This window comes from Spermophilus citellus (genome assembly GCF_964194105.1).
Source record: "Spermophilus citellus genome assembly, chromosome: 8".
In the NCBI taxonomy this organism is placed as follows: Eukaryota; Metazoa; Chordata; class Mammalia; order Rodentia; family Sciuridae; genus Spermophilus; species Spermophilus citellus.
Genome location: NC_138189.1, coordinates 128730665 through 128756095, shown reverse-complemented (window position 1 = coordinate 128756095; position 25431 = coordinate 128730665). Strand labels below are relative to the sequence as shown.

Genomic DNA, 25431 nt, shown 5'->3' with positions numbered 1-25431 from the left:
GCTTTGTGAAGAGTTAGTATCTCACTATCTTCTCACTAACTTCTTCTTCATTGACGTCAAGTCTTCTAAAGAATATTTACTAGGAGAGAAAATGGCATCTACACATCACAGTTTCCACAGCCAAGCTGCAGCCCAGCTGGGCTAGAGCTGACAAAGCGCAGCCAACTCACGGATATGCACAGACCACCAGGCATATGGCAACAGAGCCATGGAACTTCTGCACAGCCTACCTCTGTCAGCTATACGCTGGGCTCTGTCCACCGCCACCTATGCTCAGGTCACACATGCAACTTCTATGGACAACCTCTTGCTGGCTATACTACTCCACCTGCAGCCCCAGGCATACAGCCCGCCTGGCCAGGGGTATGATAACACCACTGCCACCAAGGCCTTCTGTGCAGTTCAGTGTGTGCACAGCACTCAGCCTGCTCAACCAGCCTCTGGGTAGCAGCTGGCAGCTACCGCACCTGCAAGACTGCAAGATGAAAAAGTCCACTAAGACTCGTCAACCTCCGTGGAGCACAGGGGCTTATACCCAGTCCAGTCTAGGATACAGACAGAGTCATTACAGTGGTCCCCAGTTCCTGGGAGCTACCCCATGCAGCCAGTCGGTGCCCCTCCATCCTGTCCTCCTACCAGCTCTCTGTCTACACAGATAACTGGTTATGAACAGAGCAGTTACTCTCAGCAGAACATCTCTGGGCATCTGAGCAGCTATGGACAGCACCGTAGCTCTGGTCAACACGCCAGCTGTGGAATGCAGCTTCCCACTCGTTACCCCCACCCACTGGAAACTGCAGCCAGCCCCCGGGTCAGGCTCCCAATAGAGCAGCAGAGACCGCTTGGCCAGGACCAACCCAGCAGCACGGGTGTCCTAATGGTTAATCTGAATTGTCTCCTTGATTAGATTGAGAGATGCCAAAGATTAAGTGGCTTCTGGGTGTGTCAATAAGGTGTGTGTAGGAATGATTGTCATGTGGGATAGTGAACTGAAGAGGAGACCCTCCCTAAGTGTGGGTAGCACTGTCCAATAGGATGATGGCGTGGATGGAATAAACTTGGAAGCAGGAGGAAGCAGCAGCAGATGCGGAGCTCGATTCTTCTTGAACAGGCCCTTGATTGCTGCTGCAATGGCTTGAGGAAATGGGACTCTTGCTTCTTCACTATTCCAAAGCCGACTCTACCAGTGATTCTCCAGGGAGTTGCCAGAAGCCTTGGGTCTCAGACTGGGGTAGCACTGTTGATCCCTCTTGTTCTGAGGCTTCAGCCTCATGGGCTGTGCAGCTACTGGTTCCTCCAGCCCTCCAGCCTGCAGAAGGCCACTGTGGACTACCCAGCTTCTGGTCCTGTGAGCCACTCTAATATAGCCCCTTTTTAATAATCACCCCTCCTGTTGGCTCTGTTCCTCTAGAGAACCCTGACTAGTACAGGGGTTTATGGGAAAGAGCCAGGAGGATTTTCTGGACCGGGAAAGAACCAGAACACAAGTGGCCCTGGTAACTGGGGCAGGGAAAGAGGGGGATTTGAATGTGGAGGCCTGAGCAGAGGTGGGAGGGGAGAAGGATGTGGCAGAATGGACCCTGGAGAGCCAGGCGCCTTCAATAAGCCTGGTGAACCATGGCTGAAGGACCTGGTCTTGATCTAGGCCCTCCTGTGGGTCTGAATGAAGACAGATAGCAGAAGACATGAACAGTGCTTATTAGATGACAATGTGACCCCTTGATGATCTGGCAGCCACCTTTAAGCAGTGTGGGGTTAAGATGGACAAGGAAACAGGAAAGGCCAGAGGCCATGCCTTGGGGTGCTAGGAAGACCTGCCGGCTGCCAAGGCTGCCATGGAGTGGTCTAATGGAAAAGACTTTCAAATGAGCCAACTGAAAGTCTCTCTTGCTTACAAGAATCCTCCAGTGGCAGCATGCGGGGTGGCGTGCCACTCTGAGAGGGCAGAGGAATGCCAACCTCACTCCATGGAAGTCCAGGTGGCCTAGGAGGTCCTGGAAGACCCATGTATTGCAGGGGTGACTGTGGAGGGCACAGAGGAGGCTTCCTCCCAAGAGGGCCTGGGAATTTCTAGGGAACCCCTTTGGAGGAGGACACATCCAGCACTGAGCTGGAGACTGGCAATGTCCCGATCCTGGCTGTGGAAACCAGAACTTCACCTGGAGAATATGCAACCTGTGTAAGCCTGAGGGTTCCTCCTACCACCTTCCCCAAACCCAGGTGGGGAAGAGGGTCTTGGTGGCATGTGGGGAGGAAGAGTGGCCTCAAGCACCACAGTGTTTCAGGGGGAATGCTCAGAGGTGGCTGTGATGGAAGAAGATGAGATGGATAGACGGGAGGAAGCAGAGGCAGATGGAAGGACCTGGAAAAATGGATAAAAGCAAACACCATCAGGAGCCCAGAGACCAGCCCTACTAGATGCAGTGGCTGCAGAGCTACTATTACAACCACACTTATTGATTTAGTTTTTCCCCCCAGGGCCTTCTTGGTGGGGGAAGCCGTCTCTGTCTCCCCCACAGGAAATGTTTTAAAATGTATATTTATAATTCCATGTCTGTAACCTTTGCCATAACATTATGATTACTCCTTTCCTGTACTTTAGTATTTTTTTTACCATTTTTTGAAGAAACATTAAAATAAGTTAAATGATAGTACACTGAGTTTTTTCCCCCTCTTTTAAAGATGTTTAAGACTTCACAACAGGAACTTCTGGGAGCATACTCAGTCTCCTTGTGCAGAGCCAAGAGGGCCTCTAATGGTAACAATGTTCATGGTTGTGATTTAAAAAAACTTCCAGGGCTGGGGATGTGGCTCAAGCGGTAGTGCGCTCGCCTGGCATGCGTGCGGCCCAGGTTCGATCCTCAGCACCACATACAAAGATGTCGTGTCCGCTGAAAACTAAAAAATAAATATTAAAATTCTCTCTCTCTCTCTTAAAAAAAAAGAAAATTAAAAAAAAATAAAAAAACTTCCAAATATTTATTTTATATATATATATAATATACATATGCATATATATATATATATATACATATGTATGTATATATGTGTATACACATACACACACATGTACATACTCTTTGTCCAGCTATGAAGCAACACTTACAACATTGACCCAATTTACTGATGACAAAACAGGCTCAGTCAGAGGCAAGTTGCCTTCGGTCACACAGCGATCAGGGAAGTGAACCCTTAGTGGTTGTGTTCTGCGTAGATGCAGCTTAGTGGAAGGATCATCAATTAATGGTTTCAAACTAATGTGATAAAGATCAAAATCACCTGGTTACCACTTCCAGAACTGCTTCATTACAGACTTGTAGTGGGGAATATAGCACTGCCTGTTTTTAACAAAACCTTAAGAAAAAAACCACATGTTTATGTATTCAACAAATATTTACCAAACATCCGTATGTCAGAATTAGGTTTGGCTACATATAGCAAACAACACTAGTCATGTGGTTCAAACAAAGTAAAGGTTTATTTTTTTTCTCATGTGAAAGAAGTCCAGAAGTATGCAGTCTAGGCTGGAATGGTCACCAAAGACTCAGGGCCCTCCTAAGCACAGACCACATTGATGCCAGAGTCGGGCATAGCAGTGCTTTGAAGGCCTTTGAGGCAGGGGAAGTGGAAACCATGATCCTAAACCTTTAAAAATCTTGTAGCCTGTTCAGATGAAGTTAAGAATCATCGTGGTGTCATTGCCAGAATAATGTTAATGACACTCCATTAGTGATGTTCCATCTATTCATGAAATACATTTCAAATCAATACAGTAGCTATTGAAACTCTGTTTTTACAATGAATCTCATTTGGTGTGACTGTAATAATAGATACCTGTTTCTCCCCAGAAAGGGTTCCATGGGGCATATTTTAGTTTTTTTTTGGGGGGGGGTAGGTACCAGGGATTGAACCCAGGGATGCTTAACCACTGAGCAACATTCCCAGCCCTTTTTTATATTTTATTTAGAGACAGGGTCTCACTGAGTTGCTTAGGGCCTCACTTAGTTGCTGAGGCTGGCTTTGAACTCAAGATCCTCTTGCCTCAGTCTCCTGAGTCACTGGGAATATAGGTGTGCGCCACCATGCCCAGCTAGAAAATTAAAGTTTATTATTGAAGCTTATTAAATATCAGCACAAGATGGGTATTTCTAGTTCCATTTCAGGACTTTATATTTTGTTGACATAATTTTGGATTCTTCTCTAAAAGTGTTTTATGAGGTATACTTATTTTTCAAAATTGAGTGAATTAATGTTTCACAATAGCCATTTATGCTTTTAACCACTTATTGGTATAGGTTAAAAACATACCAGCATTTGTTTTTGTTTCTCCTTATTTTGAATGGTGCCCTTTTATTGTTTTATTCGGGAGTCTGATGAAGAATTTTTATTGACCTTATCCATATAATCTATTATTTTACTGATTTCAATAAAATTTATTTCAACCTTTGCCTTCATGTTGATGTTTTAATCTTTGTAAGTCTCTTCTTGGATGCCAGGGCTGCCTTCCCCGACACCATGCCCTTGGCCTTTTTAGTTGCCCCCTGCAATTCTGTGTTATCTTTCTTGATCAAATAGGGCTGCAGAGTCCTCCATGTGCACTCAGCGTAACCATCGCCTTGAGCAAGCAGGACCCTGGCATGTGATCATGAACCAACATTCTGCTTCCCACTGTCCCTTTAAGTCTGTAGTGTGGGCTCTGTTCTTCTCTTGCTTCTGGATAAAAAATCAGGCAGGTTTCTGGGGCACCCACTTAATACAAGGTTCTTCCATCAATAATTTAAAAATCCAGAACTCTAACATATAGTACTCAATCCACAGCAAGTTTTCCCCTCCTCCCCGATTGCGACCTGTTGTAGGTGGAGGAGCTGGCAGGGAGAGGGGTATGTTCTTTTTCACCTCGTGCTTTATCATCTTCCTCTTCTGACTTGTTATCTGTGATTTCTGACCCTCTGGGGTGGAGCACAGGGAGGGGAGAAATAAAATATTGGTTAGAGAAGTTTTTCCTTGCCTGCTACTATTGTGAGTATGGTGTTGCCTGGCCAAGAATTGGGAAGTGTTGCAAGCTGATCCTTGTACTCAGCTGTGATTGGCTTTTAGACAAGCCAATCACGATACACCTCCCTCTCACCTGTGCATCCACACAGGTAATGCGCCAGCATCTCTCGTCTCTGCTGCTTTCTTGTGTCTCCAGGCAACCCTCTTGGAAAGCGCTGTTTAGTCCACATATGGCTAAGGAAAAGCAGTCCTATATCTTTGCACTAACGAACTGAATGAGAGCAGCCACCCAGCCCAGCCTCCTCTCCTGGGCTCCTGTGCCAGTAGCTGGCTAACCCAATTCTTACTCTTGGAATTTCTCAGCTGGGCGTCAGACACAGTTGAATGTATCAGCTACAAAGGACAAAGAGCATCCTCTCAGAGTGTTCCTTATGAAGGCTCTTCAGTCACTTTAACACAAGAGGCCAGTACCCAGTCCTTACTCCAAGGACAGGATTAGAATCAGAGAATCTTGAGAATTCTCTAGAAATGTTCTGCCAGCCTCCACTCTTTTTTCTTGACTCTTATGTAGGCGAGAGCTGAGTGGTCAACTTAGGGTTGAAATTTGTATTTGAGACTCTAACCCCCCTTTTTTTTCTTTCTTTTTTTTTCAGGGGTACCAGGGATTGAACTCAGGGGCACTCGATCACTGAGCCACATCCTCAGCCCTATTTTGTATTTTATTTAGAGTCAGGGTCTCAGTGAGCTGGTTAGTACCTTGCTTTTGCTGAGGCTGACTTTGAACTCGTGATTCTTCTGCCTCAGCCTCCCAAGCTGCTGGGATTACAGGCATGTGCCACTGTTCCCGGCTCTACCGCTTTTTATAAAACTTTTATTTTGCAATCATTATAGGTTCATAGGAAATTGCAAAGAGATATGATATGGTCTTCACCTCCAATGTTAATATCTTGCATGATGACAGCCACAGAAAAACCAGGAAATTGACATTGGTACAATCCACAGGCTTATTTGGATTTGAGTAGTTGTGCATGTACTCGATTGTACACGTGTGTTTGTGACTCTGTGCAATTTTATGCTACGTATAGTTTCAGGTAACCACCACCATCACCATCAAAATGTTTAATTGTGGCTCTCTTCAGTTACCCCTTTACAAAACTACTCAGTTCTCTCATCCCTGACTTGGCAATCACCAGCCTGTTCTCCATCTCTATAATTATGCTATTTTGTGGAATCATTCGGTGTGTATCTTTTGGAGATTACCAGCCATCTCCTTTTATAAGTCCTATAAATAACAATGGCTTTACTTGGAATAGAACATCTATTGTTTCTATGTTTCCACTGAAACAGGGGCAAGAGGGCCTTCACTGCCACCCAGTACTGGGGATGCAACTCAGGGTCTCAGACATGTTAGGCAAGTGTTCTACCACTGAGCTACACCCCCGGCCCTTTTAATTTTGTTTTGAGTAGCATCTTACGGTGCCCAGATTGGCTTTGAATATGTAATCCTTCCACCTCAGCCTCTTGAGTGTCTGGGATTACCACTGTATATCACCCTACCTGGCAAGAGAGTCCCATTTTAACAGCCTGTTACATATAGTTCAAGTGTGGGACGTATTTCCATTTGGGGTCTTTCAGATGGCTGAGTACTTCACTCATTCACTTAACAAATCCTCCTGGAGTGACTGGAATTTTGTTGTCTCTGATATTACTGCTTCAGGCTTTAAGTTCTCAGAGAGTAAATAACTCCCTAAATCTTCTCTTGGCTTTATGGAAAATTTCTGGGTGATGGTTTAAAACTCTTTGTTCTTAAAGTGCTTTAACTTGAACTTGCCCTGAAATTGAAATTCTTGTACCATTTTCTCTTCAGCTTTCAAATCCTTATCCCATTGACTCACCATTTCACTTAAAATGTCTTAAGAACATCTACAGTTGAAAGTTTCACTGTGTACTTTGTTCTTCAGATCTTTTTATAAAATTATTCACCAAGATGGGTCCTTCCTGACCTCTGAGAACCCCCTTTCTTATTTTTTAAACAAAGAAATGTCTTTTTTTTTTAATGACCTGGTTTTCTTATGTTGAAATTCAATTCCTTGTCCCTTTCAAATAGTCCCTTTATCCTGTGGAAACCCAGTTGCTCCTTATTTGCCCACAATTAAGGTTTGGGGTGTGGATACTTGTCAAAGGCATTTCCAAAATCTACAGATGACTCCTCCCCTTTCTCTGTGCTCCAAGGACTCGACTGATTGGCGATGGCTCCTCCCTGGAGAACTTCTCCTGCCTTTGCCTTGATGGGTGTGCTGATCTCAACTTTCTACACTTCTGTGTTTTATTTAAAGATTCCAGAAGCCTGGCTAGGACAGAATGGAGACACAACAGTTGGTGGTTTCCCAGGTCCCTTCTGGAAAGTCAGAGCGAGGCTGGCTTTGGCAACCTGACTGTCCTCAGGCACAGCAGCTGTTGTAACAACTGGTCTCAGCAGAGTCTCCAGCTTCACAACCCTGCCCATGAATCCATTCAAGATTCTCAGGTGACCGCATCCTGTCCGGGTAATTTCCCGAAACTCTTTTGTTCTACAGTTTTATTGAGTGCTCCAACTTGTCCCTTTCAAGGACCCACGTCTTCCGAGGTAAAGGGCAAGGCAGAGCACCAGAACAGTCTCTCTCATTCCTCGGATGTCTTCTGTTTCTTGTTTTTGTTTTTGACATTTTTGGAGAGTATCTTACAAGGTGCTCTTTAATGGATCACAGAATTTCAGAAGAAAAGGGATGATAAAAGGGGGCTTGGTCCAAACACCCAACTCTAAAGATGAAAGAACTGAAGTTGAAAGAAGTTATGGATTTGATATGACCCACTTAACTGGCTTCTATTTCTCTTCTGGTTATGTGATTATTTTGTTATTGCTATTATTATTATTATTATTATTATTATTATTATTATTTGCTATTTATTTTAATTTAAAATTTTGAATAAATGGGTGTTCTTTGGGCCTCAGAATTCAGGTCTTTTATAAGCCTCAACAGTTCTTAGGGAGAGGTTTTCTGACAAATGCTATTGCCTGTCCCTGACATTTGACTAGTTTTGTCCTGCCATTCAGGATCTCAAGAAATCTCCAGCTCCTTGATGTGATGAAGTCTGTGTTAGTCAGCTTTCAATTGCTGTGACAAATACCTGAGATAAGTCAATTTTGGCCTGTGCTAGCCCAGGATCTCATGGCAGAAGAGGGCTGTTCATCTCACCAGCACCTGGGAAGCCAAAAGGAAGAGCGTGGAAGAGGCGGGGCCAGGGTCCCAATATCCCCTTCCGGGGCACACCCCCAGTGACCTCACTTCCTTTCACTGGGCCCTGCCTCCTAAAGCTTCCACCACTTTCCAATAGCACCACAGAGGACCAAACCATCAGCACAGGGGGACCATTTAGGATCCAAACCATGGTACCACCTAAGGGAGGAACCTCCTCTGCCCCACCCTGCTCAGGTCAGAATCTCTCTGCGTGACATTTGTCACAGCTTCTCATGGAGACACCCTGACACCCTCTCATGGAGAACTTGTTCATTTCTCCATGGATGACAATTCCAGGTGGCATGTGTTCCTTCTATAAAGTGGTCTGCTTTCCCAACATGCCTTCTCAGAGAAGCTCATTTTGCCATCTGTATTGGGAACCTGAGATGTGACAACTTAGGATCTAAGTGGAGTGGCATGGAAGCCCTTCCGTTCCTCCTGGAGGCTGTGAGCCAGTCAGCTGCCTTTGACTCACCATCCTGCTATCTTATCTTCTCAGCTGAAATGAGTTTCAAGTTGTCCTCCTTCCTTTCATCCTTCATTCTGATGCAGTTAGTAGTCAGGGACCTTTCTGCTCACCTCTTGACCGTGTGCTCATTTCCACTCTTTCGATGTCCATGGTGACTTTCGTCAGACACCTGCCCTGGAGCAGGGGCCTCCTGCTTGGTTTTTCTGTCTTCCATCTAGCTGTGCTAGGTCTAGGAGAACATCGGGAACAAGGAACAAGAATGCTTTCCCTTTCCCTCAAGGCTGCAGTTCCTAGTGGACCACAGTTTCATACAGTGATCTCTAAGACAAGGTCAAAGTCTTGGGCTTTTCTTGTATCCTCCTAGCTCTTGGGAACATAGCAAGGCCTCAGTAAGCTGTGTTCATCACTGGATACATTCTGCTGTGGTCTCTCTGACTCTGGGCCCCTGGGCTAGGCTGGGTCTATTATTCATGCAATGAAGAGAATGTGAAAAACAAATCCATGGTCAAATGTCCCCATTTTCACTATACTTGAACCTAGCCACAGCATAATCCCATGAGGCTTGAGGAATCAGCTCTGGGGTACTCCCCGCCCCTTGACTGACTTAGTCACTGTTATGTTTTGGCTATGGGATGGTGGTTCACCTGACTTTTATGGGTGATGGACGTGAACCATTGGGTTTGCCCTCTTCACTTCTGATCTTGCCAGGACAAGAATGTACCCCCAAGCCTGCTGCTCCTGCGTCAGTTCAAGCCTCAGAACGAGACAGGTCTGATGGCTGCCCAGCTGACCTGGAAATACATGCTTCCTGCTCTGCACATCTGTAGTTGCCATAGAGCAAAAGTTGATAGATGCAGAATGCAAAGCCCCTTCCCAGGGCCTCCCCCATGGTTCTTGGTGTCCTCTTTAAAGGCATTTGGGGACACTTTTGCCCTTATTGATTGCATTCCACAGCTTGTTCCTGCCTTAGGGCTTTGATCTCCACTTATAATGAACTTTTTTTTCTACTATGTGATTGGATCTCTGCTGGTGATAATTGCGGTGAAGCAGGTTAAGGGGACAGTGAGTCCTGGCAGGTGCAGAAGGAAGCTGTTTTAGATGGAGTGATATGAAGAGGTGACATTTGTGCAGAGAGCTGGAGGAGGTAAGAAAGCAAGCCACACGGACCATTTCAGGGTCGGGGAGGATGTTCCAGGGAAGCAGTATCTTCTGAACACTCTACATGTTTCTTCCTGCATTTGTGTCTTTATATTAAGTTCTTCTGTTCTTCTGGAAAGTTCTTTCTTCCTTTCTTCTTCTACTCACATCCCTGTCCTTCTTAATTGAGGCCAGTTCTTTCCAGGCCCCTCAACTCCTTAGGAGGAGGTTGGTGTCTGCTATGGCTGATGGTCTTGTTCTAGAGGCAGCCTAGTATTTCTTGGAAGCCATCTTGACTTTATAGCCATCTAATAGCATAAGAAATAAACTTGGGAAAAATAGGAAGAATTATAAGAATATATTCACTTTGCTATTCTTCCAAATATTGCGAAACATTTGGTTGAGAGCTGGCTACATGGGTGTCATTAGCTTCCCAGTAAACACATTGCTAGAGTTAAATGGCTCTTTGTTAGGACACCACCAGTACTTAGTGTTTGTGTGGGAGGGAGCCCGGTCAAGTGTGATGTAGGCTAGACCACCCAGGTGTGGTCTGAGGACCAGCAGCATGGCCCAGGGACATCTCCAGGGGCCTGTTAGACATGCAAAGCTCAGGCCCCCACAAGACCTTCTGAACCAGATCCCCTGTGATCTGCATGTCCCGTTGGGTCTGAGAAGAACTGATGCATTCCTTGCTTATGACATTGCTCTGTGTCCTCTTTAGTAGTACTTTATAGGAAAATTCCTACTTAATTAGTCCCAAGACAAATTGTTCTGAGCATTTTGTTTGCTTTGTTGTTCTTATGGACTCTGCAAACTCTGCAGTTTCTCTTTTTCAATTGGATCCTAAATCTTTACCTTATTTTCTCCAGCTTTATCGTAGTGTCTTGTACAGAGTAAAGGGAAAATATTTGATGCATAAATGAATGAATCTATTCCATTGTATTCCATGTATTATTAGAAATTATTAGACTGTGAGGAACATAAAATGGAGTGGTATGCTTTTTCTAGGTGTGAGGAGGTGCTGGGGACAGAGCCCAGGACCTCACACATGGCTAGGTGAACGCTGTACCACTGAGGCATGCCCACACTCCCTGGTCCTAGAATGTTGGCATCAGGGTAGCAGCGGAATTGGGAAATGGCTTTTGCTTGCCAGACAACATGGGATTCCAGGTAGAATAGCTGCTGGTCAAGGAATAGGAGAGAACTTCAGGTTTCAGGGAAAATTCAGGAAGAAGTCCACAATTTTCAGTGACTGACTTTCACACAACTGGGAACTCCACACATCGTACGTTGGCCCCTCTGAACTACCCCTTGTTCCGGCTTAGTATTTTGCACCATCAGGAGAACAGTGATGATTCAGGTCCATGCACATTGGCCAGGCCAAATCAACCTGCCCAATTCCTGCAGGCAGGATTGTGGCCACGTCTCCCTTTGTCCTCTATGGTAGGAGTGGCGTTGGGACTGCCAAGCTCTGGAGTTCTCTCATTGCTTTCTAGGTGGGAGAATACTCCAGAACCAAATTTCCCTCTCAAGCCACAGTCTCCCTTAAAATTGTTGCTCCTGCACTGTCCTCCATCGCCATGGGAAAGGGGAGGTAGCTCAGCTGCCTAAAGGCCTGGTGCTCATGGTGCTGTGAGGCAAGAGGGAGGGGACAGGTCCTTTCTTCCTCTCCTGTTTCTAGGTATCAGTCCCCCTCTGAGAAGCCTTGAAGATTTAGGAGTGGTGGCCTTCAGCCCGCTCCTTCAGAGATTTGGAGACACAGGCTGTTGGATGTTGATGATGTCAAAATTGACATCTGTGGGCTGTGGCTGTGGCTCAGGGGTAGAGGGCTTGCCTAGCGCGTGCAAGACCCTGGGTTCGATCCTCGGCACCACATAAAAATAAATAAATAAAACAAAAGTTAAAAAAAAAAGATTGCCATCTGTGCCAACCTTCTCCTGCCTTGTAAAAGCTGGTATCTACAGTATTGGTAGAGTTGCTTACCAGTCTCCTGGGCCAGATGGAGACAGACCCACAGGAATCACATGAGCACTGTGAGTGTGTGTGTGTATATACACATATATATCTATATTTTCTTTGTGTATATATATGCATGCATAGGTGCAGGTCTATATGCATATATATCTTTCCATCTTTTTTAAAAAAAACATTTTTGTTTTAGTTGTAATTGGACACAATACCTTTGTTTTAGTTTTATGTGGTGCTGACGTTGAACCCACACCTCGGCACATGCTAAGCAAATGTTCTACCGCTGAGCCACAACCCAGCCCCATGTCTTTCTATCTTAAAAACTAAAATTCCTTTATAGCAGATGCATATAAGACATGATATAACACAGATTTTTAGGATTTTTTTGTGTAAAACATAAGGAATTAACAGGCAGGTCAGGGTTGCTGTGATTTGGAAGCTGGCCCTTCATCTAAATGTGATCCTGGGGGTTAGACATCAAGTGCACACAATGTGAAACCTTCCAGAGCTTAGCAGTCAGTGGTACCAACTGACAAACACAGACGTGTATTATTATGGTTTGGATGTGAGGTGTCCCAAAAAGCTCATTTGTGAAATAATGCAAGAAGGTTTAGAGAAAGAATGATTGGGTTAGGAGAGCCTTAACCCAATCCGTGATTTAATCCCCGACAGGATTGAGTGGTAACTGAAGGCAGGTGGGATGAGACTGGAGGAAGTGGGTCATTGAGGGTTGCCTTTGGAGTATATGTTTTTGATCAGGCGAGTGGAGTCTCTCTCTGCTTCCATATCATCCTGTGAGCTGCTTCCCTCCACCACACTCCTCCGCCATGATGCTCAGCCTCACCTAGAGTCCTGAGGAGTGGAGCCTGCTGTGTATGGAGTGAGACCTCTGAAACCATAAGCCCCCAAATAAACTTCCCTCCTCTATGATTGTTCTGGTTGGGCCTTTTGGTCACAGCAGTGAAAAGGCTGACTAAAACTTGCACTTCTCCTTACCCTCTGGGGAAAACCATATACTACCACCAGGTGGCTTCCCAAGGCACTAGATTTAGAAGCCACTCCTGCTGTCTCGCCACACCTGAAAGCAGGAAGTGTCATGTGGAATCTGTTGCTGATGTTTCTATTTGGGCTGCTGCTGGGGGTCTGTGCAAAATGAGATCTGATTCTCCTTGTCGAGGGGTAGTTACTCTGGGATGGTCTTTGGCTTCTCTGCTCACTTCATCCATTTCGAACTATTCCCAGGTCTCTATTCTCAGAGGCAGCTGCAAATTCGGAGCACACAGATGTACCCTCCGTCTTAGATTACTCTTGCCAACGCACATTACCTTATGTTTATTTGAGTTAAGTTTCGTCTGCCTGCAGGCTGCGCAATCCCCCAAAGTGTTTCCATGCATCTGGAATGTCTTGCAGATCTCCTTAGTTTTTATTAGCCAAAACAATTTGGAGCCAGTTTAAATCTCTGGGAAGAGATTAAATGACAATTATGTGACAATTGCTCATGTAATCTCTGACCAGGTAGCTGAGGCAGGGCTTGCTGGGGTGCAAAGAAGGAGAGCGCTCCTCTTTGCTGGTCCTGGTCTTGAACTCAGCCCTGGAAAGGCGCCAGGGAGCTCGTCTTGGTGTTTGCTTCTGCAAGTGGGATATGTAGATGTCTGTGCTTCAACCAGGGCTTGAGAGACACTCATGCTGGGAGCCAGGGGAGGTGCATTGCATAAGGTTCGTTTTGTCTGGGCAAATTAGTTATCAGAGCAAGAGAGCCAGAGGAGGGAACAGAACAAGAACTGGCAGGAAGTGAACTGGGGAGAAGGAGGCTCACGTAGCAGCCTGTTCAGATATGTAAAAATACAGGCAATCGGGGGAGGAAAGACAGGAGGGACCCAGGGACATGTGTACAGAGTCTGAGCCATGGCTTCCTGAAAGCTTGGCATGAGGGACACAGCAAGGATGGAAGCCACTGCCCCAAGACTCCAGATAAAGATGGCAAAGAGCAGCCCAAGCTGACGGGAGGGGGGACAATGAAAGGAGCCACTTGCAAGAGCCCGTTCTCTTTGAGCTTGGCTGGAGCCAGGCTCTTGTGTGTGGGCAGCGTCTGAGCAGATCCCAGAATGTTCCAACGAGCTAATCTAGTCAGCTTCAAGCTGTTCCACAGACAGTGGGTGTGAATCCAAAATCATCCTAGATGTTCAGCTTTATAATGTTTCTTTTAAAAAGAAGAAGAAGAAGAAAAAGGCATGGGAGAGACACCAAACCCAAATGATTCCTTTAGCTCTGAGCGGGTGACCTGCGAAGGCATCGTCCAGTTAGTTGGCAAATGTCGTGTGCCCAGGGTGGGAAGGAGGGCTGCGGATGCTTCTTCCCTTCCAGCACCATCCTTGGAAGGGCTTCTTTCTCTTTCTGCCTCAAAGATACTCATCTTATTCTGTTCCAGTTTTAGAAACAGGTCAGCAGCATCCCACTCACCTCCAGTCCCTGGACAACTCTTCTCCCCTGTGGGTCCCTTTGTTTCCATGGTTACTTTTTTTTTTTTTTTAAATTCAGTACTGGGAATTGAACCTAGGGGTGTTCTACCTCTGAACTATATTCCTAACCCTTTTTCATTAATTAATTATTTGGGGGGGACTAGGGGGTTGAACCCAGGGGCACTTTACCACAAGGCTACATCCTCAGTTGTTCTTATTTTTTATTTTGAGACAAGGTCTTGCTCAGTTGCCGAGGAGGCTGGCCTTGACCTTGAGATCCCCCTACTCTCAGCCTCCAGCGCAGCATCACATGTGGTTCTTTGGCTGCATCTGCCTGAGTGACTGATGTATTGGAATCAAACCTTGATGAAGCTTCAATGCTGGGTGAGCAGTGTCATCCTGACCCCACCCGTGGGCTTCCTCATAAGTTTCATCTGTTGCCCGCTGTCCTCTCCATCTTCCTAGAGTCATCAGGAAGTCTTACTGTTAAAGAATGAGAAATGGAGCCTATCAAGTGTTTGGGGAATCAAACACAGAGGTAAAGCCTGAGCCAACCCTGGCTTGTGCTGTGAATCTACCAGAAGACGGGAGGAAATGGATCCCGAAGTAGCCTCAGGGCACCCCCCACACCTACCCACACCTAGCAGAGAGAATCAGGTCACTCCTGCCTCGTGTATTTATTCATTTATTTATTTGGTTATTTATTTAAGTATTGAGTGGTTGTATTGGTTTGCGAGGTGCTGTAGCAAAGAACCACAGACTGCGTGGTTTAAACAGTAGGAATTTACTTAGCCAGAAGTCAAGATCAAAGCGGCAGCAGGGTTGGTGTCTTGAGGGCTGTGAGGAAGGGCCTGTTTTAAGCCTCTGTTTTCTCCCTACATTTCCTCTGTACTTTTCTGCATCCAGTTTCCCTTTCATATTGGACTAGGCCTATCCTAATTCCTTTCTTTGGCCTTAATTTCCTCTAAAAGACCCTTTCTCCAAATATGGTCACTGGGGGTCAGGGCTTCCTTCACATATGGATTTTACCAGGATGAGATTGAGCATCCAACAGTGGCCAGAAAAGATTCTATTTCCTCAGCCCCACTGTGGGAAGCCCATTTGCAGAAGCAAAACAGCTGAAGATCATTCTAAAGGACAGGCTAATCCTCATCCTCCAGTAAGTAGTCCGTTGTTGGCTGAGCCAGAGTCGGGTTTCATTATTCTTTTCTTTCTTTTTTTTTTTTTTTAACGAGAGTCTTTTTATTGAGAGGAGAGGTGAGGGCTGGTAATGCCCAGGCCTCTGCCACATTCCAGACCAAACCCCCAGGCAGGTCCCAGAGTGTGTTGGCACTTCCTAGCAAATGAGCTGCTCAGGGGCTTGGCTTTGTGGGCCCCAACCTGATCAAGCCAGGCCTAGCTGAGGCACCAGGTCATGTCGGAGGTTTTCATTCTTCCAGGCAAAAAAAAAAAAAAAAAAAAAAGATAGTGCATTATGGGAATAGGTCAGGGAACAGGATAATTTTTGAATTTTGCACCAAGCCACTGAGTGGTCTAGGTAAAGTGCTCAACATAAAGGACGGCAGATTTAGACCAATGACCTGGACTCAGCCCCAAGGCCTCAGTCAGAGGAAGGCAATGAGGCTTGAGCTCCTCTGGCTCAGGAACCTGGTCCTGTGGCCTGACCTTGGCAGGTGATAGTGACTGTCACCTGGAAGAAGGACTGCCCAGAGCTGTGCCCCTGGAGTCCAACCAGGTTTTCTGTGAGCACCCTTCCCTCACTGACTGGACTGACTGGACACCAAGAGAAGGAACATGTGCTTGGCCATCTAGTGCCCACAAGATGCCCAGAAGCACCAAGGCACCCCTGTAGCCTAGGGGGCAGTGTCCAGTCTGGAGCCAGTATCTGAGCTCCTGACAGGTGACGGTGGCTAAGTGGCCAGGGGAAATGACTTATAAAGAAGTAAAGGTGATTCTTTGGGATCCCTGTGAGGGACAATCCAGGAAGAGATAGATCTTATACCATATCTCATTAGGCAGGCACTTTGGTCAACTTAATTTGGATTTAAAGAAACAAGTGTGGCCTTAGAATGAAATGTCAGGCTGAGGGGTGTGTCTGGAAGATTCAAATGGGAGGGGTGAAGAGGAATGAGAATTGAACAGGTGCAAGGGGGGCAAGCTTTGTGTAAAGAGTGTAACATGTGCAGTGCACAGAAGATCAAAACCACCAGCCATGTTTGGACCACCTCTAGTAGACACCTCGTCTTACCTACAAATAAGAAGACATTTTATATCACTTTACTAAGGATTTTATATCACTTTAGCAAGAATTTTCACATAGTTTCTCTTATGATATCTTTGCAATGACCCTGCGAAGTGTTACATTAACATTTAACAGTAGAGGAAATGGAGGTTCTGAGATGTTAAGTAACTTGCCAAGTTCATTAGCTAATAAGTGGTAGGCTTAGGATTCTAACAGGTGTCTAACTTCAGACTTCAGATTCTTGATCATGGTGTCAGCAGCGAGTCCCCTGAGCGCTGCTGTGCAGGGAAGGGGTGGAGCTTGCGAGTGGTCTACCCCAGCAGGTAGGACTGATTTTCCCCACCCCTGACATTTTTGGGGATTTTCAGCTGTGTGATGGCTACACAAAGCAGAACAACTTTTAGTCGGTTTTATCTGTGGCTTAAGTATCCACGGACAAATTCACCTCCAGTTTGTGCTGCAATTGACTGTAGCCAGGGCAAACCTCTCCCCCAGCCTTCCTTGAGTAACCCACTGTGATCAAGCTTACTTTTGGGTTTCCAGCTGCCCAGGGCTAGGCTCTCCCAATAGGGTGCTCGAGTTTTCAGCCAGTGTTACCCACAGCCATGAAAGAATCACTAGGTAGCTTCTATTGGGTGGTCAGGATGCACACTGGAGACCAGGAACGTGACTGGGCTGGGGCCTGGACAGTTATGGGTTCTCACCTCTTAAAAGGAAACTTGGAGGCAGAAGCCAGGAGATTCTGGCTGGGTCATAGCTTAGGACAAATATGGACCCCAGAGAACTGGAGGCTTGAGACTCAGCCTGGAGACACCATCACAGGGAGAGCTGGAGATGGAGATGTGGGGTAGGTGGATATTGACGGGTTCACATTTGAGAGCTGTCCCCCAGAATGTTCACCTGCACTCCATGTAGGAAAGAAGTAGACACGACACTCTCAAGTTGACATTTTCTGCACATTTGATTAACAGCATTTTCCTGTGAGAAGGTACAATTTTTGTGATAACCTTCCCCTGGGCTCCTCGAAAAAACAATCTTAAAGCAAGATCATTAGTCAGGTAACTATGTGTGTGTGTCTGCGTGTGTTTATCCCAGGTGCCACAGCAAGATGTACAAAATATTTTCATTCCTGACTCCTGAGGTGAATTTTATTAGGGGAAATGGATGGAGCCTGCTATTCCAGCCAGATACAGCACAAGCAAGTTCTTGATGCTCATCTAGAATGTTCTATCAAGGTTCAGTTATCAAAGGTCTTCTTCAGGGCATGATAGAGGTGTATAGGTCATAGACAAGGGCTTAGCTTGCTTGAGTCATGGGTCCACCTTGATGTCCATTCATATGGGGACATTAGCCTAGGGCACTGTCCCTCATGCCACAATCCCAAACTGATTTCAGTAAATGTCTGACCCCAGGGGGATCAGTTTATTAATTTTCCTTGAAGTGGAAATATTTACTGGTTTTATAAACAAAACAACCTGTGCATGTACCTTATAAGCCCAAAGTAAAACAGAACAGAAATACGTAGAATAAACAATGAAAATCCAATTTCATTTCTTTTTCCCATCAGGTCACTTCTCTCTCTATCCAGGATCACTCTTGACAGTTTAAGGTGAATCCATCTGGACCTTTCTCATGTATTATCACACATGCATTCTACATATCCAGCAGCTCTCCAGTTTGGGGAAATAATTTCCAAGACCTCCCCTGGATGTCTGGCCCTGTAGATGTCTTTTTCCTGTGTGTACACATCTATGAGAAAGTTAATTTATAAGTTAGGCACAGTAGGAGATAACCAGTAAAATAAAACAATTATAACAACATACTGTCATAAAATTATGCGAATGTGAATGAAGTTCCATGAATTATTTTGAAATTTTCTGTGTAAAATTTTAAGACTGTGGTTGACTAGATAAAAAAATAGCAGGAAGCAAAATTACTGCAAATGTAGTTCGTGTGAGTGTGAGTGAGTGCGTGTGCATTAATGAGAACCTACTACACTACATACATTATTCAGTGACTTGCTTTGTCCCATGGAGAATTTGCCACGTCAGTACATATAGATCTAACTTATTCTTGTAATTGATGCATACTATTTAATTATTCTCTTAATGTGGGCATTTAGATTATAGGAATGTCATATCAAAGTAGTTCATATTCCTTTTATCCTTTGATTAATCCCAATCAATTTTAAAATACTCAAAAGGGCCAAAAGACAGATTTGGGGCTACTGCCTCTGGCAACTTGAAGAGGGCACAACACTACCCCTGACACTTTTGGGGCTCTACTCAAAATCCCTGAGTCCCTGAAACCTGGGAAGTGTAACCATCATGTCTTCATTTCCCAACCCTCCCACCTCCATTCCCTACTTTTATATTGGATCTGAAATACCCACAAAGGCCCACGTGTTAAAGCCTTGGCCCCAGCCTGCGGTGCTAGCAACATAACAATTACTAGGTTGATTATCTCAGGTCATTTTTATTTTTTACAATAAAAGAAAGCAGACAGAGACACCTACCAACAGGATCCTCTTCTAAAATGCAGAGAAATTGGGATAAGAGGGGAGTGGAGATAAAGCCTTGATAATAGTTCCTATGCCCTAAAGATGAACATGCAGAGTACAGACACCGTCCACATAGATTACTATTTGTGTGTATGTTTGTGTGTGGGGGGGCTGGGGATTGGAACCCAGATTCTTGTATTTGAAAGGCAAAGGCTGTACCTCTGAGCCATGCCCCCAGCCTCATTATTATTCTTACATACCACTTTATGAATCATTTTCCATTTTGATCATGCCATGTGTGGACCAAACCCTCCTGTGGATACATGCACAGGGCCTCTCTAGGAGACAGGGGGGGCCTGGAAGGATGGCGGGATTGTATTGAAGAGCTACCAAAGGGCATGGGATAGAAATAGAGGGAAAGTGAGAGAGAGTGAGCTGGGTTTCCGGGACACCGATAGCTCACACCAAGCAGCTCAGGATGTCGCCTATGGCTGACCCTGCCCTCAGCCAGCATGTTCACCTGCTGACTGGGCTTGAAAGTTAAAATTGGTTTCTTGTGGACACTGGCCAATGACTTCCTTGCCATGGGAGCGATTGCTTTTTGCTGGATTTGCAAGATGTGAATTCATTCTTTTTTTTTTTTTAATATCAGTAATACACAGTAAAGAGCTTAATCCAATTTAGAAAGAAATAGGATCAGACAAGTCTTGGAAATACAATGTGCCTTTCTGGCTCTGAGATGCTACGCTGCAGAAGAGCAAGTGTCACAGCGGCCTAGAAACTCTCACCATCTTCCTTCCTGTGGGGACTGTGATACAGAAGAGACAGGACTGGGATGGGCTTGGAATTTAGGGGTGCCTTTGGAGTTCTCATTGCTGCCTTGCAAGAAAATTGGGACATATGCAATCAGCAAGGTGCCCTATAAATATGCTATTATTAGTCATGTTTGAAAATGAAGCTCCTGACTCCAACTCAGGATAGAAACTCTTTTAAAGTCGATGTTCATGCAGGAAGCAGGCTCCCCCCCCCCCCCCCCCCCCGGGGCCTGTCTTCCTGGTCATTTGTAAGCAGTGATGCTTATTTGCTCCATATGTGACCTGGGTTAGAGGAACCATCTGCCCTGGCCAGTGTGAAGGATGTGATTAAGGGTCCTGCCAGGTTTGGTTTGAGGGCAGGGATTGACATGGAGGAAGGGCTGGGAGGTGGTAGCACCCCCTCTTAGGAAGCTTCCACAGAGCAAAAACCTATGGTCTATCTGGACCATCTCCTGATTCACTCTGACACCCTGACATCTGATGTCGAGAAAAGGTGGTTGGAAGCTTTTAGAAACCTCTAATGATGGTTAGGCAGGTAGCAGGGAAGGCAGGCTCCTGACCAGTGGTGGGATTTCCACAGGGCTTTCTTGCCACTGGAACTGTACCTATTTTTTGAACATCAGTTGAGAGTCAGGCACTGTGCTGGGCTCAGCAAGGAGTCAAACTTGGCTCTTCCTGTGAGGAACTTACAAGGTGACTCTGGCATAGCCTGCTCAAGTTTCTGTGAGTGCCTGGCATAGTTATTCCACCCAGTGTGGAAACTGAGGAGAGGCTTTGCAGAGGTGACATCTGGGCTGAAATTCAGAGAAAAAGTCAAATGGGACCATAGTTTTTAAGTGGTGGGAAGGACATTCTAAGCAGAGGACAGAGCAAGAACTTCAAAGACACTTGGAAGCAGGGTGGCTTGCGAGACATGAGGCCAGAGAAACAGGTGGAAACAGATCATGGAAAGGTGAATGTGCTCTCCTAGAAGCTGGGACTGTAATCTGTAAGTGATGGGGGCCTCTGTAAAGATTTTCACCTAGGCTGTGACATTGCTATAATTTGGATTTTTTTGGTTAGAGGAGTACTGGGGATTGAACTCAGGGGCACTTGACCACTGAGCCACATCCCCAGCCCTATTTTGCATTTCATTTAGAGACAGGGTCTCACTGAGTTGCTTAGTGCCTCACTTTTGTTGAGGCTGGCTTTGAACTCACGATCTGCCTGCCTCAGCCTCTGAGCTGCTGGGATTACCAGTGTGCACCACCCTACACCTGGCTATAGTTTGGATCTTGAATATCCTTCAAAAGCCCACATGTTGTAGGCTTGATTTCCAGGCCACAGGTGGTGGAATCTTTAGGAGGTGGGACCTAGTGGAAAGAAGCTACGTCCTTGGTGGAGTACCCTTGAAGGGGATATTGGGATCCCAGCCCTTTTCTGTCTCTTTAGTTTCTGGCCACACATCCCCAGTCCTTTTTATTTTATTATTTTATTTTTTTATTTTGAGACAAGTTCTCGTTGAGTTGCTTAGGGCCTTGTTGAGTTGCTGAGGCTGGCTTTGAACTTGCAATCCTCCTGCCTCAGCCTCCCAAGTGCTGGGATCACAGGTGTGCACCACTGCCCAGCTAGACCTTTTCTTCTTCGTAGGTTGATCATATCAGGCCTTCTGTCATCATGTTGAAAAGCTAATTAACACCGACGATGCTCCATGTGTGCTTTAATATGTCAGACTGGGAGTTATCTGGAGGCTGGAACAATTAATTCTTGAAGCCAGAAGACCAGTTAGTAATCTGGGATGATGAATCCAGGGGAGTAGAAGGTCTTGGAAATGTTTGGGGTGGGGGTCAGGGGAAAGACATGTGGGGTTATGGCTGGAGAGCCTGGGAAGGGAATTAACTAGGACTAGGCAGGTCATTAGGGTCCCCTTCTAAAAGAGACAAGGATTCCAGGAGAACTTGGATCTTGCAAACTTGGGAAGAAAGCAGATAGGATGAGGATTCTACAGCGCTGTGAACAGGAGAGTGGGTGCAGGTTTCCTGACTACCACAGAATCCTAATTCAGGATGCTGTGGTGTATTCTAGAATCTACTTTCTAATGACGATGGGTAAAGGGGGGTCTTGGAGGAGGTGAGTGGGCTGAAACTGAAGGGTAGATGCCTTTAGTCAGTGTAGTGGGATGGGGCTGAGAAAGATGGTAACTGGTATAGTCTGAGCCCACCACAACCCGTCTACCTAGCCACGGTGGGTCATGCAATAGGCAAGAGCTTTGGAGCTAAACAAACCTGATTTCCAGGCTTTTCTTTTCTTTTTTCTTTTTCTTTGTTTTTTTGCCCTTCCTGGCTAATTGCAATTTACTTCTCAGACTATCAGTATGCTCATTTGCCAGATAGGACGGATAATACCCTGTTCACCTGGTTTTGTAAGAGTGAGTTATATGATGACTGCAAGGAAGGTGATTAGCATACAGTAGGTACGTTTGTTCAGCTGATTTTTATTAGCACCTACTATGTTCTTGGTACCATGCCATGTACCGTCGATAAAATCACGAGTAAGACTAACAAGGTCCTTGCTGGAGCCTCCACATCAGTTCTCTCCTTTTTTAGCCAAGTGCATATTTTAGACTAAATACCACCATGTCCAATGTCCCCTGCTCAGCCCTTCTGGAGGAAGTCACTAATGTACGTGTTCCCATATCTGATTCCTACCAGGGAGCTTTTCCACATTTTGGATTCTGAATTGGGGCCCCCAGAGACTTCTCATTGGTGGGCAGCTCCCAAGATGATTTGAGGATGATCTTGGCCCTCCCTTCCGTTGCATACCGAAGTGAGCAGCAGAACATCAGGTTTGGATAAATACATCATAGCAAGATAGTGACCAAACTGGGCCAATGTCAAGAACTGGGAGGAACAACAAGAAAATCTGTTAACTGTGCTTTTAGGTGTAATTATTTCCTTGAGGGGAATTTCATGGTTTTTAATTAAAGTGTTCCACTTTGATCAAAAGTGTTGCTTTGACTTCCCAAGTAGGAGACACAAGACTTGAGAGAGTCAAACAACCTGTTAAATGTAAACAATTTACCCAGGGCACCAAGTAAGGCAAAATATAATAAATAATGAGCTTCAGAAATTAAGTGTAAATGTTTGCGGAGAAGGTAATTATCCCTCTTGTTATGAACATGAACCCACATTCGGTTTTAAGCCTGTGCTCTTCTGAGGATGTCCCTTGTTAGCCATTTCTGACTACAGTACAGGGGACTGTGGGGGTGGGGGATTCTGTCTATTAATGCACTCTGGGATTCGCGCTGTGTTGTCCTCACTGGGCGGGAGTGGCAGAGGCCTCCCGGCTTCATTCCGTGTGGAATGGAGGAAACAGGACTGCCCTTTTGTGAGAGGAAATGTTCTGCATTTATCACAGAACTGAAGGCTCAGAGGCCTCATCGAGAGGCTGCATCCCTGGTGGATTCCTCCCAGAGAGAGGGATTTAAGGAGGGAAACAGAGGCAGTGAAGTTGTACCAATATCCCACCCCAGAAGTGGACACTGGGGACGATGGATTGCAGCTGCGGCCAGACACGCCCAGGGAGAGGTGAGCATAAAGCCCTTGGGACCCTGTCATTTCTATACCTGTCTATTCCCAGTGTCCTCCCACTAGGCTGCAGGGCCCGCCCGCTGTGGGCTGGGTAATGGACACTCGGGGTTCATCAGTGACCAAAACCAAGACCCCCGTGCTTACGGCATTTTGCTCTAGCAGAGGGTGACAGATAGCACGTCACAGCACGATGGACAAGCAAACTGGGAGGTTGTAAGTGGCAGAGAAGAGCAGGAGAAGGGTAAGAGGAGTCAGAAATGTGGGGTTCAGAGTAGGCAGGGAAGGCCTCGGGAGAAGGTGGTGAGCGGGCAGACCGGGAGGAGCGAGCTGGATCTCTGGGGGAAAGTGCTCAGGGCGCAGACGGAGGGGAAATGTGCTGAGAAACACCCCTCAGCCCCATGTGGGTGCACGGAGAGAGAACAGCAGGGGGCCAAGCAGCTGGACCACGGAGGCCTCACAGGCCACCTCAGAGACTTGGCTCTTACAGTGGGAGGACGGTGGGGTGCTTGGGTTTGAACATTCTCCTGGAATTCTTATGTTGGAAGGTTAGCCCCCAGTGTGGCAGTGCTGGGGCCAGGGGCTAGTGGAGGGCGTTTGAGTCCTGGGGGCCGAGTCCTCATGAGTGGAAGAGGGCTTCCTGGCAGCACTGCATTCGCTCTTGTTAGAGGAGTTGTTACAGAGTGAAGCTGCCCTTCATGTTTTGTCTCTTTTGTATGCTCTGTTTTCCCTTCTGCTTTCTGGCATGAGTTGAAGTGGTACAAGGCCTTCACCAGCTGCAGTTGCCAGATCTTGAACTTTCCAGCCTCTGGGACCATAAGCCAAAATTAACCTCTTTTCTTTTTTAAAGGACCCAGTCTCAGGTATTCTGTTATAGCAACTGAAACTAACTAAGACAGGGAGCCATGGCAGTGTTTGTAGCACAGAAGGTTTTAAATCCATCTGTTGCTATAGTACGGCAGAGTCCTTTTGTAGGAATTCAAGAGAGTGACCTTGATGTCTCCAACCAAGGTGTTTGAAGTGGAGTGAACTTCTAGATGAGTTGTTGAATGTGGATGGTACATGGGGTGAAAGAACAAAGCTGCATAATTGGGATGATTGAAAAGGAAAATCTAAAATAAACCACACCCTCACCATCCAATACTGGGCTACGTGTGAGAATGCTAAGGGCCTAGGGGGACACATGTGGTTACAAACATGGGCAGCACAGGGTGATTCTGTGGGGCTGGGGAACAAGGTTGGGATGTGCTGTCAGGTGGTCTTGGGTCTTAAATGCCTTCACTTGCTCTGCCGTTTTGAAGAAGAGGTTTAATCTGCAGCACCTCAGTTTCTTTACCCATAACATGGGTCAGTAGAAGAGTAAGGCTTCTGTAGGGCTTGATGAAGATTAGGTAAGGCATGTGAGATGCCAGGCCCCAGCCCTAGAACTGCAGGTTGTCCTTTCCTGTCCCTCTGAAGGTAGATGAACTATCCTGACCTGAAGAGGAGGCAGGGAGTTGGTTCTGATGCAGCCTTAGCCTCAGAGACCTTCCTCTCCTGCAGATGATCCAGAGACCATGGCGCAAGGTGCAGGACCCTGGCTGGGGCCACGCTTCTTTCTGGCTGATGGACCATGACCTGATAGACCCAAGGAACTCTTCAAAAGCACAGAGTGGAGGTGTGCAGGTGGGGTGGACCAAGGGCCCCTAGGAGGGCCTGTGTCCAATTGCTGGCCTAAAGGTTTAAAAGGTAGGGAACCTGCATTTTTTTTAAGTGTTCTCTTTAGATATCCATGACAGTAGAGTGTATTTTGACACACATATGCACAGTATATTCCCATTCTTGTGGTTGTACGTGATGTGGAGTTTCCCTGGTTGTGTATTCATATATGAACATAGGGAAGTGATGTCCATTCATTCTACTTTCCCATTCCCATCCCCACCCTTCCCTTCTTTCCCTTTCGTCTAATTCAGTGAACTTCTGCTCTTCTCCCCCCCCCCCCCCATTGTGTGTTAGCATTCAC

The 25431-nt window shown here is 46.1% G+C and overlaps 2 long non-coding RNA genes across 3 annotated transcripts in view; both read left to right on the top strand.

Annotated features, from left to right (window-relative positions):
- Positions 1–7529, top strand: part of LOC308654999 — a 109414-nt gene extending 101885 nt beyond the window's left edge. For both annotated transcript variants that reach the window (XR_014023364.1, XR_014023365.1), the window contains exon 3: positions 7332–7529. This is a non-coding gene — a long non-coding RNA (uncharacterized lncRNA). The remainder of the gene's footprint in view (positions 1–7331) is intronic.
- A 15047-nt stretch (positions 7530–22576) lies between these two features.
- On the top strand, positions 22577–25097 carry LOC308655000. Its single transcript, XR_014023366.1, has 3 exons — positions 22577–22687; positions 23260–23429; positions 24972–25097. It is a non-coding gene; the product is annotated as an uncharacterized lncRNA (long non-coding RNA).
- The last annotated feature ends 334 nt before the right edge of the window (positions 25098–25431 follow it).